The sequence below is a fragment of the Strix aluco genome, chromosome 1 (assembly GCF_031877795.1).
Source record: "Strix aluco isolate bStrAlu1 chromosome 1, bStrAlu1.hap1, whole genome shotgun sequence".
Taxonomy (NCBI): Eukaryota; Metazoa; Chordata; class Aves; order Strigiformes; family Strigidae; genus Strix; species Strix aluco.
In genome coordinates, this window is record NC_133931.1 from 41185808 (window position 1) to 41205124 (window position 19317).

The window sequence follows — 19317 nt, forward strand, 5'->3', positions numbered from 1 at the left end:
TTATTTTACCACAGTGATATTAATATTAGAAATGGTATGTAAATAGATATCAGGGTTCTGCTGCAGAAACAGTGGAAAATGGCTGTTCATTTTCTATAATGAGCTTTCATCTTTCTGACTTTCACTTTAAGTATTTCCAATGATTTATAAATAATGATGATCTTAGCTATTGGAAAGCTCTAGCAAAGCTTCAAATATCTTAACAGATATTACTTACATTTTTTATAATTTTTTTAAGCCTGGTCAATAGGTTTAACACAGAGTATCTTGGCAGAAATATAGATTGTTTCACACTTCTGGCTTGTCATGTAAAGAGCATGAGACTTCCTTGTGGCTTGTGAGCCACAGGCCATGATATGAGAAGACAGAGAGGTGTCCTGACTCAGCAGCAGCTGGCACTCCACAGGCACAACTCTCAACGTGCGAAGCATGCTGCTACCACATGCAAGGCTTTTCTACTTTCATTTCATCATACTTAGGTCTATTGAACAACTTCCTAGTGAAGAATACTCTCCATGTAGCCTTTACCTTTGAAACATGTGGTACTACTAGTGAGAACGAGCTCTGGTTTTGCATCTGGGCTGGTTTTGTTTCTGCTGCAAAGTACCCCAGGCCTTTCCTGACAATTAATGACAAGCTGGCTTAATGAGTTAGAGAATATCATAAGAAATTGTGGCTCATGGTAAAATAATTGCATTTCTGCCAGCCCAAGTGTCAGGATGTAAGTTCGAATTGTCCACAGCTTTGGGATTACGTAAAGCCACAGAAATTCAGCACTTGACCCCTGCTTCTTGAGATGGTGCAACACAGATCCAGAAGATGGGACATGATGGCAACCAACAAGTGTTATCTGTTTGTTTGGACATTATAGTTATAGAAATACTGGAAAGGATTTGTAATTACTATGACTGTGCACATTAGATTTAACATTACATTTAAAAACATCACAAATAAAGCCTTAAGTATAGAAATACAATTTCAGTATAACCACCACTGCTGATAACACAGGCAATTTAATAGATCAAATTCCTTCTTCTTCCAACAACTTCTTATCCTTTCAGTTCCAACTCATTTTCAAACACCCAAGGGAAAAAAAAAAAAAAGACTACACAGCATGACCTGGAAGGCTACAAATCTAGGCTATTTTAGAACAAAGTAAGGTGAGAAGAACTGTACATTTTCTATGAAAATGTAGTTTCATTGAAATCAAAGTGCTGGGAGGGAAAAATGTCAGTGGGAAGCTGCTGAACTAAATAATTTAAGATTTCTCAATTCATTATGTAATTTTTTGACATTACTGAACTAAAGTAATTCAACATGACAAATATGCATTCTGTTGATTCCTAAGTGAATTGTTCTAAATTTTGTATTCCATAAGAGGGAATATACTAACTTTTCTTCCAAATCATCTTATTTTGCTGTTCTAAATCTCTTCTTTCAGCTACTCCTTTCTTTTTTCAAAACACTAGAGAAATTTCTGCTCTACCTTCTTTCTCGATACCGTGTACAAGTTAGTTGTATATTGCTGTTACCTCCTCAATCCCAAGATAAGCAGAGCCAACCATGATGATATAATTGTCCTAGCTGTTGTTAGGAAGGAATACAGAGTTTGACCCTCACACTTCAACACATTTACTAGAACTGCCTGGAACTCAAATGCAGAGACTTTTCAAGTTTAATAAGGCTGTACATGAGGTCATTGCGTCACCCTAACAGGTCACATAATGGGACCAGGGTTCTGACAGTCCTAATAAAGGTGTATCCTGTTCCAGTTGGGTAAGAAAAGACTGACATTTGAAACTCTTCATAAAACTCTTATTACTAGAAGCCACTTTGACATTTTCTCTAAAGAACTGGGAACAGCTTATTGGTTTAAATAACTTTACAGGCTTCATAGCAGAAGTTAGTAGAGAAGCAAATTTCTATTAAAGAGATCTTTTTGGTGGTTTTGGTACTTTTAGTATGAAACATAATAGTTGCTCTGAAGTTTTAAAAATCAAGAAAAAAGAGCAAGAGCAGGAGAGGAAGGAAGGAAGGAAGGAAGGAAGGAAGGAAGGAAGGAAGGAAGGAAGGAAGGAAGGAAGGAAGGAAGGAAGGAAGGAAGGAAGGAAGGAAGGAAGGAAGGAAGGAAGGAAGGAAGGAAAGTGGAGGGGCAAAAAGAAAAATGTAGTAACATTTAAGACATAGGGATTACATTTCTTTTTGTTGGGCAAAGAAAGAAAATAAGTTTGTGCAAGCAATTTCCGATGACATTTTCTTCAAAATAAATAGTAGCAGACAAGTATTTATCCATGCTTATGATGCTGCTGAAGTCAATAGAGGGGATGTTTGTGAGCACTAGCATGAGATAATATGCATAAATGATCTAGACAGTTTCAAAAACATGATGTGCAAAATCTGATACTACAAAATGTTTATCGGTACATGTTTCACTGCTGGAAGCAGAAGACACCAGAATATTTTTCAGGAACAAAATTTATTTCTTGAAATGAGCACAATGCCCAGTAAAGTTTACTATCTTGTTTCAGTTGTACCACCTAAGGTAGTAACCACCAAATGATTGCTAAAATGAAAAACTCACTGAAATCACTTTCTTCCATGTGTGTTTTAATATTATAGTGCTTTATCACTTTCCAGGAGGTGCATTCCAGGGCACTGAGCTCAGTACTGTCTGTGGGGGTCACTCTCCCTCTTGTTCTCTTGCCATGACAAAATAATGTGTTCAGTGTGGTATTTTGGTTTGGTAAGATTCTTGTTCTTACTGTTTTGCTTTCAATATGTATTTACTGCCATACGTTTATATTAGAAAAAGTAAAATCTAACACAAGTTCCTGGCACTTGTTGAGACAGATGACAAAACTCAGCCTTGTGGACTGCAAACCCAATGTCCAGGGTCAGCTCCCAGGACAGTTCTAAGGTGTCAGCCATTGTATTCCTCCCAGGCTCTGGGTCACTTTTTTCAGATTTGTAAGGCTGAGGCAATTGAGTATCTATGAAGAAAAAGCCACAATCTCAAATGTAACTGAAATAATTTTTCTTAAAAGTTAGAAGCAATGAATGTTTGGTTTCCAGGATTTAGACTTAACAGTATTAAGGAGAAATGTTCAAAATCACAAAAGATAACATTTGTAAACATGAGTATTTCACTCCTCTGCATTTTTTTGTGATATCCTCCTACAAAACCACATTTCAAGAACTGCAAAAGATTTAGCTAATGTTTACCCAAATCCTACCTACATGCAGAAAAGAGAATGTTATTCTAGATATCTAGATCAACATGTAGGCCAGCTGAGGGAACACTTTGTATGAAGAAAGCTTATGATTAGTTATTCCAATGTAACTGCAAACATAAATGTAGAGTAGTTAAAATAGTAAATTTACAATTGCATTTTGAGTTTCTTATTGCATCGTCTCACTCCCACCACTACCAAGGCAAATCTGTTGGATGTCACCAATGATACTATGTTGTTGTGCTAATATGAAAAGAATCGGTTAGTACGTTAAGACTGTATTACATAACAAAAATCTTCCTAGAGCAGAATGTCAGCATTAAAAATGCTATAGTGTAAGCCAGATGATTTGATATCATATTTCAGAAAAAGCATTTCAGGGGAAAAAAAAAAAAAAAGAAAGAAAGGTCATTCATGATATATTTACATTACATTAGACAGGAAAAACAAATAGATAACCTCTTTGCTAAAGAAAATAATTCCTTCAAAGTATAATTCATTCAGTTTCTACTTATTGGATGGGTGTTTTGATTTGGTACATGGTATTGCAAGGTATTTCAGACTTTTTCCCACTCATGTTGTGGTGCATATTGCATTGTGTATATATGGTCCATTTTACAGTATCTTCTGAATAGAATTTGTGCTACTGTTTGGTTTCTTAAGAGATTTTGTATATTTGCAGTATTTAAAAAAAAAATCAAACTTTCCCATTTGTAGAGATTAATATGGCAAAAAGAAATGGATAACTATACATTAAAGAATAAATACAATTATAAAGAACAGAAACATTGAATGTTTGATCATTCACATATTCCTGGAATGAGTCTTTTTATGCCTGAAATGCTTATGCATGTGTATAACTTTGTCCTCGCAGAGTCTGAACTCAGAAGGTTTACTTGCAAGGTTGCAGTAATATGCAGCACTAAGTATTTACAGCATCAGAGCTTAGTGGTAAGTGGCTGAATTGCTACTTATGTCATTTTATTGTCTTTAAAGAGTGCTTATATTTCACTGTTCCAGAAACTTACGTTTTTTTTCAAAGCAGACATAGTTTCCTTCCCTGAGAACTCATCAAACAAGGCATTCCTTGGCTACCACCCTCCATCAGGATGGAAAAAAAGGCAAATTCTGAAGTTACTCCAGTCTGACAGAGCCTTCAGACAGTTCCATTTCTTTAAAGGGAGAAGAGGTGAAGTAAATAATTATTTCTGTACCTGAGTCCTTTGTAAATCAAACATCATATATGGACACATTTTATCATTTGTAGCACATTGTCCCGGTTTCAGCTGGGATAGAATTGATTTTCTTCCTAGTAGCTGGTACAGTGCTGTGTTTTGGATTTAGTCTGAGAATAATGTTGATAACACACTGATGTTTTAGTTGTTGCTAAGTAGAGCTTATCCTAAGTTAAGGATTTAAGACCCAAGACAGTGGCCAAGCTACCCAACCACCTTGAACTGAATTCAACAGGCAAAATTTGAGCAAAGAAGATAAATCGGGGGGAATAGAGCTCAAAACTGTTAAATCTGGACCAGAATCATGGATGTAGAGCAAGACTTGGAAATTGAAAGACATGGCAATGAAGTTTGTTTGGATAGAAATACTTTTGGTTTCAAAGTCGACCTATCCCTGAAGGGAGAGATTTTAAAAAATGTCACGAAAGCATGGATATTGGGAGCACAGAGAACAAGACATTCATGAAGCTGGCAGTATTACAAAAAAAAATGAGAATCATGTAGAAACAATATTTGGATAGCTTTGCTGGACAAGTTCTGCCCTGAAACACAGTATGAAAGAATCATCTCTGAGCTTATTCTATTAAAGGCAGACAATTTAAAGAGGTGCCTGAGGCTCATGATAATTTTTAGTATTAACATTATAATCATAATTGATCTAATATCCTCATATCCTGATATGTTTTTAGCTCTGCAACCTTTGCCTCAGTAGGTTGAAAATGTGAAAACTCCCATACTTGCAGCAAAATACTGAAATAAATTTCACTACCTTTGCCCTTTATTGCGCTCTGCCATTTGATTATCTGGCATTCTTTGACTCCCCTGTGCAGGTCCAACAACTTTGGGGAAGGAGAAAGAATGCCTACCAGAATGCCTCATCAGTGACAATACTGAGTCTACAAAAGGTTAAAGAAGAACAGCATTCAACTGCCTTCCATGGGCAAGGGTAGCTATTCAAACTTTCATGTTTTGTTCTTGTGATAGAGTCTGAAAGGAGAACAAAAATGCAACAACATGACTCCATTCTCATGACAGCAGCTGTAGCAAAAATCAAAAATGATACAAACAACCCATTCTAGAGTTGTAATTTTTAGACTGTAATCACTTCACCCTTTTTGGATTCTGTAATCGAGAGCTGTATGGCCTGTTCTCTTAGAAAGAAATCATGCCCTATCCTTAAAACAAAACAATAACAGTTAAGTCTGTTCTCTCAGGATATGTGGTTTCATCACATCTGGTGTATAAAAGGTGACTGTCTTCTAAGAGCAAGAGGTACAATGCAGGTCTTTCAATTTACATTCTTCTTGGCCTACCCTGCAAATAGCTAAAATAACAGTAGTTGTCCAAAAAAGAAATGAACAAAATTTACAATTCACATTGTCAGTTGCTATTACTTATGGAGTCAGTATTGTTATGGAGAAGACTAGGAATTGCTAATATTTCAAGTGCTGATATCCAGTAGAGTGTATATAATAAAATAATACTTTTAATGGCAAAAGAAAATATTTCAAATTTAAAACAATTTCAATGCTCAGTTAAACCACTGAGCTTCTTCTGTGCCTTTGAAATCTCTTAAGGTAGACCTTTGGTCTTTATGCTAAAGATTCACCCATCTTTACCTCTGGACAGTACATGTCTCTTACTATTATATTGATCTCCAGTAATGGTATCCATACACTCCCAGTAGTGCATTAAGCAATGTGCCTAACACTTGTGAAAGTGAATTAATCTCTCTTGTCTCTCTCTTGTATTATTCTGTGTAACAGAGTGTTTTATAGAGGGGTTTTAGAGACATGTTTTAGCGAGAGACAGTGACTTTATTAGTCTGTTGTTAGTAATACTCTTAAATTTTGAAAGCAAAACAGAGAATTTAACTTAATCTCCATATTCAAAAAGTCATATATCCATTGCCTAACATCCAGTCTAATGTATAAAATGTTACCAAATCAGGCTTATTCTCTATTATAAACACAGTGATGCCTGCATGTTCTTTGTGTGGCATAACCGATTGTGCAATGGACAGCTAGACCAATAGGCAACTTAGTTATAGATAGGGTATACTACCATAGGGAGCAGCACTTAAGAGGCAAGGAAAAGAACACTTCCAAGGCTTCCTGAACATCCATTAGGGTGGCATGACAAAGAAAGAAGAAAAAAAAACCAAAACAAAACAAATCCCAGAACTGAAATGGAACTGAGCGATGTCTAGATTAGATAAATTAGGGCAATATTTATCAGATCTGGTTGGATAACAGTAATAAGATGCAGCCTTGAGAAAAGAACTCTTAAAGTTGCAGTAAACAAAAGGACTGTAAATGAAGGAACATATGGCCTGAAGTTATTTTCTCAGTATTATTTACAAATCATTAATTGTCTTAATAGACCTACATTTTTGTCCATATAGGAATTCAAGCAGGCAAATACAATTACATATTTTCTCATATTAGTAGAAAATGAAGAAAGGGAAAACAGTTAGAGATATCAAATCAGCAAACATTTCTGAGATTAATATTATGCAGAGGAGCCTGGTTCATTTGCCTGTAAGACATAAGAGCAGATACACTGAGGGACACTGACCTCTTTGACAGTATATAGCATGCTTTTTTGAGACCTGCTGATGACAAACAAAATCTATCTGTGAACCCTTTACTACAGAATTTACTACCCTTCCTACTTCAGTACTGTTGGGAAAAAACTTTTCTTTGATTGACAATACTTATTTCACTCTGGTATATCTGAACCCAGTCTTACTTCATGGCTTTCTGTAGAGTTCAGTCAAGGAAATAAGTCTGTCCAATAAGATAATTGCACATAGAGTATACCCTGGATAACCTGCATTCAGAGAAGCTATATACTGGATTGTTCTGTTGAAATCTTGAGCTTTAAAATATAGCTCAAGAAATGTGTAGAGTACTTTTGAAGTTATGGTTTCTATTAATTTCTAATATTCAAAATCAAAGTTTTTACAAAAATGAACCTGATTTGGATAGTACTTTTATTCAAAATATGCTGTATTTATGAAAGAAGAAAGAAGCTATAAAAAGGCCTATATTACCTCTGTTCTCACTAATACAACATATTTTCAGAAACCAATGCAATATGTGGAAAGGAAATCATTATGACACAAAATGTCAGCAAATGTACAAAATAAGCAAAGATGTATTGCTAAATTATTCACGGATACACAGACTTTAAGGCCAGAAGGTCAATTGTACCAGTAGCCTGATCTTGCATGTAACACGAGCAATCAAATTTCATACTTAAACCAAAGTGAACTCAAAAACTTGTGTTTGCTAAAGCATTCCTTTCAGAAAGACACCTAGTTTAGATTTATAAAGACTTCAGAAGTGGAAGAACTTAAAATTTTCCTTGATAGTTTGTTCCAATCTTCAGTTATCCTTGCTGTTAAAAATGAGTACTGAATTTTTTATTTGAATTTGAGTATGTTTAAGAACTACCAATTGGTTCTTGTTATGCTGGTTCTTTTCTGTCCCAGATTGAAAAGCCTTTAGCGCCAGTTATTTTTCCTCATGTAGGTACTTACACACCATAATCAAATCACTTCTTGATCTTCTTTCTGATAATCTAAGCAAGTTGAACTTCATAAATATTATATTGCAACACATTATTTTCAACTCGCAATCATTTTAGAATATCCTCTTGGCAGTTATAGGAACCTTATGTATCACTGCATAAAAAATTCTGAGCTATTTTGCTTCAAATATGAGAAATAGGATTTGGACAATTCAGTATCTTGACTTAGGACAATTTCAACTATGCAATCTAAAATAGGATAAGAAGGTATGTTGAATACATTGACCCAAAATTACATACCTATTCTGAAAAATATTCTGCATGTATGTTATTACAATGTTAAATTTCACAAGTCAAACAGGTAAGTCAGAAAATTAAATTACAACCAGACCTTTAAAGAGAATAAAACTCAAAGTGTGACAAAGGAAGAGACAACAGCTGACTGCACAAGTTAACAGCTAACCAATAAATGCTAGCTGTTTCATGGTATCTAATACCATTATGAATTTTAAGACAAGACAATTATGTCCAAAAAGATCTAATTCAGGATCATTTCCATATAGTCTGTTCCAGGACTAGTGAAGCAGGCATTCTGTTGCATATTCTCATCAAACAGATTTTTTTGTGACCTGTTGGGAACAAATGGTTGTCAGGGAAGTACATTACTTCAAGTTGCTAAGCTAACCTCCAAGACTGATACTTGATTAATAAAAGTATTGTCCTCACTTGTTGATGGCTACTGTTCTTCCTTACTGAGTCTCACAGAAGTCAGCCAGAGGAAAAGAGGCCTCCGAAGGCAGGGGACTACAGCTGTCAAGTAGGAAAGCACAACAAAACTGTCTCCTTTTCTTTTCTCTCTGTTATTATTTTTCACCTTAAGAGTTTCCTCTTCATTAATGATAATGATTGGAAATTTTCCCATCAATCATGGGGATGCCAGAGTAAAGTGCCTCACTGCCTATTCAGCTAAAAGAACACTAACTAAAAAAGTTTTGCTGATGATGTAGTTCTGATTCGAGAAGAATCACAATGGATCAGTAAAGATGTTAATTTTAAAAGCAGGAGGAGGTGTGCCAATAAACTTGTGAATCCTCTAAATAATAGAGTACTGAATTTACACTTGCAATTCCATTACAGATGTGTAAGAGTTTTGAACAAGGAAAATTTCCAAACAAAGTGGAGGAGAAAAACTACAAATTAATTGTCCACCATCCATTCACTAGAAGCAAATTGTTTCAATGCACAAATGCAAGCCATGTCTTTCAGTGGTTAATCTACATTCTTGCTTTTTTGCTCCTGTTTTCTCTCAGAGGATTACTGAACAACACGCATTCTTGATACTGAGCTTATAACAGTCTAAGAACTGGATGATTTTCCCAGTGTGTAGGAACATGGGACTGGGATGAAGAAAGATGAGGATCACTCAGTCATATACCCAGAAATTATACCCAGCCATAACATTTTGTCTTAAAATGTAGTTGTTTGCCCCAAAAGCTTATTCCTCTCATAGACTTTCACTTGATTTTGAACCTACACTCATTCTTGAGTAATTTTGTGTTTATTTTTTTCCTGAACTATCCCTTATTGAAAAACTTCTCATATTGAAAAAAAAGTCAAATTATTGTGTTAACACCTTTGTGTATCTCTGAACAATGGCTGTTGGATTTCTCTTTTGGATTGTTTTAATAGAAATTTGCTAATAAGATTCTGGAATTTTAATTTCTGCTAGAACAGCACATAGAGTACTCAGAGCTCCACAGTTCTAACTGGGCAGTAATACACAAAGAAAAAGAGAGAGCTTTTATTAAAATGTTTTAACCATTGCTTCATCAATTTTACAAGCACTGTGTTAAAGTTGTTGATGTGATTGTAGCAGAGTTAAAGATCCCCTAGCTTCTACAACACCCATTTTCCAGAAACTCTCATGCTATATATTATTTTTCTTATTCCACTAAATGTGCTGTTGCACTGGTTTTTACCTTTAACATTATCTGAATAGCCTGTATATATAATGTAGCATGTCAGTAATTTATAGTAATATAGGATACCTTGCCTCTGGCACAACCTATATATTACAATGTTTAAAATTAATCCAGTAGATATTTCTATATGCTTTGGATATATATCTACTTCTACACATCTAAGGCATCTGAGTTTCCCTTCCTCTGTCAGGAGATGAAACATAACCACAAAATTCTGCTCTGACTTACATGTATGAAAATCCATTACTTTCAATGAACATGTGTATGTCAGAGGAGTACTCAACCTAATAGGCTACATTGTACTTCCTGACATTTTCCAAATTTTTTAAAAATTAACAAAGTCAATAAAAGCCAGAGTTAACAAAATGGATTTGGGAGATAAACCCCATTCCTTCACCATAAACAATAAACATTTTAACAATGTTCATTAACTTCAAGAGGAAAGTATCCTATGCTACACATCCTATCCTAAAGGAAGAAAAAAGTAATAATGAAAAAGACTGCTATGCATGACAAATTAAGGCAGCTATTGCAACAGCACTGGTAAGAGGTGCTTTCCTCCTCTCTCACTAAGCACAATCAACAGCAGGGGTTTCTGGATAATCTCTTGGTTTTAGAAAAACAGATTCTTAGTCCATTAATCTACTGTCATCATTATTGGCAGAAAATTATTTCAGTCTCTACTCGAGAGGGGGAGGGAGCGATTATCAAGAAAATATCCCTGCATATAAGTCTTTTTATTCTTTTTCTTAAACTAATGATATTATGACATTTAAAGTAAACAATTTGCACGCCTTTTAGCTGAAAAGTAACATTTCATGAGTGATATTGATACTTTAGGTTCTTTGGGACTAGATATTAGATAGTACTTTGATACATGGTGGTATTTACAAAGGGTCCCCCTTCGCATTGAAGTGATGTATTTTGGTGTTATAGAGTTGCAAAGATAATCTATCTGGACAGAAGAGTTCCCCAAACACATATTGAGTGTAATATTCCAGTTCCTCTATTACCTGTTTCACAAATAATGAGTCACTGGAGCACACCCTATGTGGTCGACCCTGAGGAGACTGCAGAACTCAGCAGGGGTAAGTCAGGTCTCATAAGATATCTTTTTAGACCACATAGTGGGGGAAATAGTAAACTGTTCAGAGAGGAGAAATAGAAGTAGAATTGTGCATGGACAACTAGAAACCCTGAAGAGACTCAAAAGTCTGTCACCACCAGGTCTTTTTTCTGGCTAACATTGCAGTATATGACTTGTTACTGGTATAACTTGTAATGAGTATTCTTCACAATAAACATTTCATCCTAAAGTGGCATCCTAGAATCCAAGAAGGTAACTGAACACCAGAAAAAATACAACGGAGGGTTGAATTCAGTCAATGAAGAGCATTTACTATTGTATTTAATGATGTTATCAAAATATTTCAGGACACAGTAGTGCTTTCATCCAGTTAGTCTAGAAGTGAGAACAAAACTTCCAAATATCTATAAGCTTATTAAATTAAATGAGAGTTCCTTATATTTGTATGAAGTATTTGAGGATTTACTGAGCATGTCCACATATTTACTCTTGTATAGAGTATATAGTTTACTTCATGTATCGAGAAATAAGTGGTAGTTGAACACTTTTGTTAGATTCCTCTGAATCTCACAGACCTTAGTATTATTTTTTCTAGAAAGTTATAATAGTCAAGAAAAGGAGAACTATCCAGCAGATTTTTTTAAAAATATATTTTCTCACAGAAGAAAGTAAAATTTTCTAAAATTTTCTTAGCGTTAATATCTCCCAAAAAAGAAAAATACAAATCAAACTACAAGCTGGAACAGGGTATGTGGAGGATGAACTGCTTTTCTCACCACTGACCTCATATGGCTATGATTTTGACAGGATACTTTCAAAGAATTTCACGGTAAATGTCAGCATTCTTCAACATTAACACCCAAGGCTACCAGTTCATGTAGATTTGACTTCAACCAACAAATAGAGATCTTAGTAGCAAAGCATACATTAGTAATGGCATCAGTACTAAAAGATAAAATTAAAATAGCTATGGAAAAGAATAGCTATAAAGTTGTTTAGTAGGGAAAAAAATTGGTTTGCACACACACTTTGCTCTGAAATGAAACTCTACTGAGGTTGTCTTTCCTGATTCTTTGGCATGTCATTCTGAAAGACATACTTGTAAGAAAAAAAAAAATATTACAGTCCTAGTAGGCACCAGTAGACTTCTCAAAGCACTAATACTCAGCACTGAAAAACAATCTGTGTTTGGGTATCTCATCAGAAATCACATTGGACTTCATCCTTATGAATAAGTTTTCTTTAAAATGGGAATCATATTGAAAACACTAATTGATACAAAGCATATTTAGCTTGGCTGTGTTCAAAGTAAGTCAGCACTGGAAAAACATGCAGTCAATGCACAAAGGTCTCAATTTCAGGAGGGGTTTCTCATAGCTATGTACCCCCCCAGCCCCCACCCCCATTTGATATTTTCTGAAAAAGCAAAACCTACTGGATGAGATTTAAGAACCAGAGTCCTTTCCCAAAGCTATGATTCTTTTTTCCCACAGGACTAAGATGGTGCTGCTATTAAAGGTGTTGATGAACATAGTGCTTTCAGATCATTTATATCACAAATATCAGCAGATGTTCCCCAAAATGACCTGGGGAATAAACCATAGATAATGCACTTATAGATTTTCTGTACACATAACCACATGAAAACAAAGTTTGTAAAACACGAACTAGCATTCTAAATGTAACTTAATTTTTATTTGAGTGTACATGAGAAACATCCTGGGAGAAATAGACTGTCCATGTGGGTTTTTTTTTCCAAAAAGGTCAAGTGGTCTTTGAATGGAAACAGTGCAGAAACAATTTCAAATGACTTTCGACAGGATTTGGTAGGTATTTTTTTCCCAGTTGATCTAAACAAGGTATGGCACCAGCATAAGGTATGTTTCTCCCAAGGAGCATTCAAGTAGGTTTTCATAGCAGGGCTGTGCAGAACATGAAATGAAACATTAGCAGTGCAAAAGCCTCTGTGAAATCTGCAAACTTTTCTATGATGCATTTGTTCTTCTCACAGAAAATAGCTCATTCACCATTTTTTCTACTTTAGTTGTCTTTCCTACTGTAGGTTCAACTGCTTGCAGCCTCCATTTATGCAAATATCTCTCAAGATGTTTGTCACAGCTTGCTTTTTGTTTGAAATCAATGGTATCATTATTGCTGCACAAAAAAAAAAAAAAAAAAAAAAGCAACATCACTTTCATGAAATGCCCCTTTTCATTTTTCTGCTTAACATTTGTAGATGCCACTTTGCTCACATCTGCGGAAGTAATTTTTTCAGCTCAACAGCATTTTCCCACCTTCCCTCATTCAGACACCATTGGCTGGTTTGCCTTCCACAAATGCAAGCTTCCAACAGCTAAATCCGTGTGTTACCAGCTGAGAAACCTGCTGATATCATTTGTCATGAGCACATGTCTCATATTCATTTGTATTGAATGCAAATTAAATACATTCTTATACACACTGGCAAGATTGCAGTTTTAATTCAAAAACTCTGTGACTATCAGGGTAAGACTTGTAGCTTTAGCTATAAATATGTCTCTATAAAATACATTGGATTTGGCCTTAACTCCTCAACTAGTGTATTAACAATTATCCAATTTAGTCTATTGATCTCTTTACCCAAACATGTCTTTTAAGTATTCCCGATTTAGACTTCCAATGTCAATTTCTTTTATTGACACAATTTTTTAAAATTCCAAATACAAGGGAAAGAAAATCAAGCAGTATCAGCAATGTTATACTTAATATTAGTTAATAATCTTGACTTCATAAATTACAACCTCCCAACCTTCCTGAACCTCATCCAGTATCAGAACTGTTTTAGGAGGTGGTTTTACAGCGCTTTTGTACATCTCACTATGAAGAAGTGACCAACAGTCACTTCATCTCCTGTTCTAAAGTACAGCAGCCCTGCATTCCTCCTTAACTGCTCCAACTATTCACTCACCCAATAAATTACCTTACCAAGCTGGCGTCTCAGAGTGAGCTTCCAGTGACTTTATATAGAGGTAACCTGTCTAATCAGTTTCACTTTGTCTATGAAAGCTCGTTTTAGAAAGAATCTGAATGGGAACCTCAGCAGTGTTTATTTAGGCTTTTTATACTGAGAGGTATGAATATTGTACTTTTTTATTTTTTGGACTGAAAAGTGTTAATGTTCATGAAAAGAGGAAGCCACTATCATGTAGGACAGTACCTCTACTTCCATTTTAGTAAAAATGAAGAAATGTAAACCCAGTATTGGTGTGCATCAGATTTGTTTATTTTTTAGTATGACAGAAAGCCCAATTTGATTTTACAGGGATCAAAAGATGGTGTAAGAAAAAATTAACAATTCTGTTTCCCCTCTTTGTGAAGACATTTAAACCACAAGTCTTCAAACATACCCAGATACTTCTGAAAAGTTTTGTGGAAAATCAGCTTGATGCACATTCACTTCATGGCATCATCTGGTATAGTCTAGCTCAAAATGTTTCTTTCTAAATATTTAGTGGGACACCTGATGTGGAAATCTTAACACAGAGCAGACCATGTACACCTTTCAATGTCACACATAGCAGGACTAAGAATTACTATTGTTCCTCTAAAAAGAAAAGAATAGTGAGACCTCGTTGTATATCTTCACAGTTGCATACAGCTTTGCAGTGCTTTGCTTCAATTTCATTGGGTAAGAGGGTTGAGTCATTTTTATTTCTTGAGGCTTTTCTTCTTCATATGTAGGCTAGAATTTACTGCTGTACATCCACCAAAATGTTTCTCATTAGACATGTTAGACTACTACTTCTAAAGTGAAAGTTTTTGTAATTTTCTTTGAAAAACTGAGTCTAAGTCTTCTGCATAGGTCATCATTTGTGTTAGTCACACTTGCTAAAACTCAGTATCATAGAATCACTTCTTTATCTTTCTTCCCGAGAGTTCTTTATTGGCAAGTCACAACAAACTGTAAAATTTGCTACATTTACCATGAACAGCTTGTGAAACATGTCAACTTTCTCTATAATTTTCACAGGGCTTTAATTATGAATCAATGTGATGTTATGAATAGGGGTATTCATAGCTAATGCTTTCAACATGCAGTAAGCAATATTTCTATTACTTAAACATTGCTCATATCCACAGGCACTTCATTCTGGATTACTTCTTTTGTGAATACCCAGGCATATGCATTTTACTCAATCTAATGGTCAAGTTAAAAAGGAAATGATGCATTTTCCATGGAATTTTACATTGCAAATAAGGATGAATTTTCCAACTAGAGAGTTGCAATTCTCTTGGGACTGTTTGTGACTGACACTATATTTTATCTGCACATTGAAACAACATACTTATCAAATGGAAAAGAAGAAGAAAAATTACAAGAGATTTGATCTTCTTTACAGCTTCTAATAGTAAAATACACTGTATGATTAATGAACCTGTCAACTGTAATGGGAAGAATATGTAACAAGTAACTGTGCATTACTTGTTTGCGATTTTTATCTTTTATAAATGCAACCATGTGTAGGATGATAAGATTAACTCTTTGTGCTTTTAAGTGAACATTATATGCAAGAATAATACAGACTTTGCTGTTTCTTGTCTTTCTGTCAGTTCTCAGTCTTAAGAATTGGAATTTTCCCTAATTCCAAAATAACTATATTATTATTTCATATGGCATATCTACACATCTACTGCTGGATAAATTATTCAGAGGGATGAAAGACAAAAAAGCCCACATAGCTCACCCGTCTCTTTTCATTTAGCTCCTTATGCTTTGTACCCTGCAGCTTTTCTGTGTCAAACAAAAGAGTTTTTATCATTTCTTCAAGATTTGTATAGGGCCTATAAGAGGAGAGCCCTGGGTGCACATTAGAACCAGCCTGGCCTCAAGGCAGCATGGCATGAGAGATATATGTTCTACAGATCTATATTATCTTTGAGATGCCCTCTATGTCATTTTGTATCCTTGTGCCCTATACTCTAGGAATAAAATTAGGAAAAGCATCTTTCATTTCCCACTGACTCAAAACTCAAGGAATCCTAATGTTTTTGAAACTTCATTGCAGTGGTTGGGCCTTGGCATAGGAGCCAAATCAGGGATTTCTGGCAGTTTTCTCACCAACTACTGGGAGTGAATAGGAAGGGCAGAGCTTTTGCATTTAAAATACAGAAATTTAATCATATGATAGTAACCAGATATCTCTAAGAAGGACATTAAAATAAAATGCTTATGAAATTTCCTTGTCCTCAGAACATTGACATTAAATGTTCAGTGGCATTAAAATAAGAGGAAATTACTTATTGCCTTTAATTCTGTATTTATTTCTTGACTTTCAACTATCTCATTGCCTTTAATTGCTGTGCTGGGTTTGTATGTGTGGTGGGGGTTTTTGATAGTGGGGGAGGGGAACTTGTGCCACTGAAAGTAATACACATGTTCCACATGTACAGAAATTCTGAATTAGCAGTATGGGAAGTGTTTGCAATTAGAAAAAAATCTCAGTCTGTCACTTTGTTATTCACAAAACCAAATTTTCTAATTATCTGATCAGAAAGAAAGAATTTAATAAGGCTTTAATGTCTTGAAAATGGGCACACAATGTATGAAAATAGTCCATTTCCCTTTAGCATTTGAGAACTGGAAGTTTTGAGTTTTAAAATAAAGTTCTAAATTAAAGTACATGGTGAAGTCAGACCTGGGATGGGGGAAAGCATTTGCTGTGGTGTGAAAATTGGAAAAATTACCTGTGATTAAATTGTATGTTATTATGAAAATTAATTTGTTACAATATACACCATATTGTAATGTCACTTCATTAAGTTAGCCTAGTAACATTAACAGTGTGGTGCTATCATATTAGCTATTTAAAACATTCTTTAATATCAGTCTTTATTGTTCACTGTCTTTAATCCTTCGTTGGGGAAAAAAAAAGTCCTATAAACCAAATCACACGTTCAAGGTACAGTAATACAGAGAAAAGGTGAATATTTTCTAGTTCATTGGTACCATGATACCTTCATGATATGTCTTTTGGGAACCTTCCACAGTGCAAACTAATTGTGCTATTTTTTGTACAACTATCCAATGTCTCTGATTTCAGGCAAAATGTTAAACAGAAGGGAATCATTAAATATGATTTCTACTGGCTTTACTTTCACACAATATTGCATATCTAAGAAGATTTTATAGCCCTTTAGAAGTCAAAGAAAAACACAGACAAATTAGGTCCATTACTTAATAGAAAATTGACCATATGATGTAGTGCAGACTGAACTATCCAATGCCATTTTGCCCAAACAAGAGGTTAAATATGAAAAGATGCTTAACCAAGTTAGTTTCAACAAGAGAATAGGGATCAGGACAGAAAAGGAAATTAGTAGGTTAAAAAAAAAAAAAAAGTTTGAGTTAAATAAATGCACTGAAGTTCTATGCTTAGAATACTAAAGAATGAGAAGAAAAAATTTTTAACTATTAGAGATGCAGAAAGAATCCACAGGGGAGGAACTGTGAAGAGTGAGGTAAAGTAGTCATCTTGAAAAGGGAATAAAAGCAGTTTTAGGGTGTTGCATATGAGATAAGCTAACATTTACAGTCATTAGAACATACTACAACCGTCGTTGCTTATTCTTTATTCTTATTCTTAAACAATCCATCTCTGAGTGTTGAAAGAACAAGTTGACAAGAAGCAATCAACACAGATTTTGAGGACATACCATGTTAAGACTGTATAATTTTCTCCTGTAAGAGAAAAATTTATCTTTTGTTTGGTGGAAAGTAATAGATCTAAATTAGCTTGATCTTAGTAAAGTTTTTAAACCTGTCTAAACAATATATTAATAAACAAACTAGAGAAAAGATAGCCCAGATGAAAAGGTTACAAGAAAGAAAGTAAAAAAAAATTTGACTAAACAAATTGAACTGGGAGGACAGACCAACGATAATTCAGCAGTCGCATCACCCTTTCAGAAAAGAAAATTAATAAAATATAAACACAGCAACAAAGAATTATAAGAGATTTAGAAAGCATAATGTAAAGAAAATTTGAAAAAAATTATGATTGCTTAGTCTGAAAAGTGACTTTTCTTGTAATACATATAAAAAAGACAATGATCAATATTCTCTGTATCCTGTGAGATCAGGAAAAGTAATTATCTTAATTTTTAACAGGAAACATTTATGCTAGCTATTAGGAAAAAAAATTCCAACTAGTGTTAAAATAGTTCACCAGTATTTAGCAGTGAAACACAGTGATTTTGAGACCCCTCATTGCAAGTTTTTAAAAAAATATTATAAGCAAACATCTGTCAGGGATGGTCTGAGTTCTCAGCCTGGTAGCAGGAGAAGTAACTAGATGATTTCTTCAAGGCAACTTCCATGCACAGTTTTTTATATTCTCTTTAACTTCAGATTTATCTTCTAAGGCTAGCTTCTAACAGGCTTTACATGGCTTCAAAGGAGAGGAAGGTGATCAGAGAGGCTGTGAGTCCATGTACCAAAAGAGAGAGCATATGCTCTCTCTTGATATTGTATCTTATGAAGCAGCAGTTCAAGGATTAGGAGAGTCTTGGACAACCTTGAACAATGACTACCCTATGGCACCGGTACACCAAAGAGGGTAAAGTAGTATAATTCTTCCCAGAACAAAGAATAGTAATGGAAAATTGTAATTGACCTTTGGCAGTCTACTCTTATGCTCACTTCTTAATACAAAACAAATTGTCAAGTGCTCATCTAGCTCAGTTTTTGGTGCAGTTACATTTATATGTCATTCCATGCTGACACAGTGGCCTCTTAATATGGTACCGACTGTAGTCTGCGGTATCATGTTTACCAGTACCACTAAAACCAGACCTCATAGCCTAACATAAAACATGAATAACTGAATCTGTGTCCCATGGTCTAGGTCAATAGGCAGGAGCTCCATAGGCTGATTTTACAGCCGTCCTCTTCAGCAGAACATACTGACACCGGTTGACTTCACAGGATGTTAAACTTGACAAGATATCACTGACATGATTTATCTGCAGTAAATGTCCTGTAGCCAAACTGTCCTCTTCTATGTAAATGCTTACTGAAAGAAATGTCTTAAACTCTAGACTAAGTGTTGATGTAGCACTTCAAAGGCTGGAGAAATCAGACATTTACCAAGTTGTCTCAGTTGGTAAGTAGCAGTTTATTTTTAGTGCCTTCAGAATTGGCGTGAAATGCCTTCCCTGGCTAGCATTTCTGCTCTGACTAGACGAGCAGTCAGTTAATATGTTAACATATT

General features: G+C 34.9%; 1 long non-coding RNA gene across 1 annotated transcript in view; it reads right to left on the reverse strand.

Moving 5' to 3' along the window:
• Positions 1 to 13082: 13082 nt before the first annotated feature.
• The window catches only part of LOC141920966 (uncharacterized), a 55806-nt gene continuing 49571 nt past the window's right edge, over positions 13083 to 19317 (reverse strand). The window contains exon 3 of the long non-coding RNA XR_012622513.1: positions 13083 to 13222. This is a non-coding gene — a long non-coding RNA (uncharacterized LOC141920966). The remainder of the gene's footprint in view (positions 13223 to 19317) is intronic.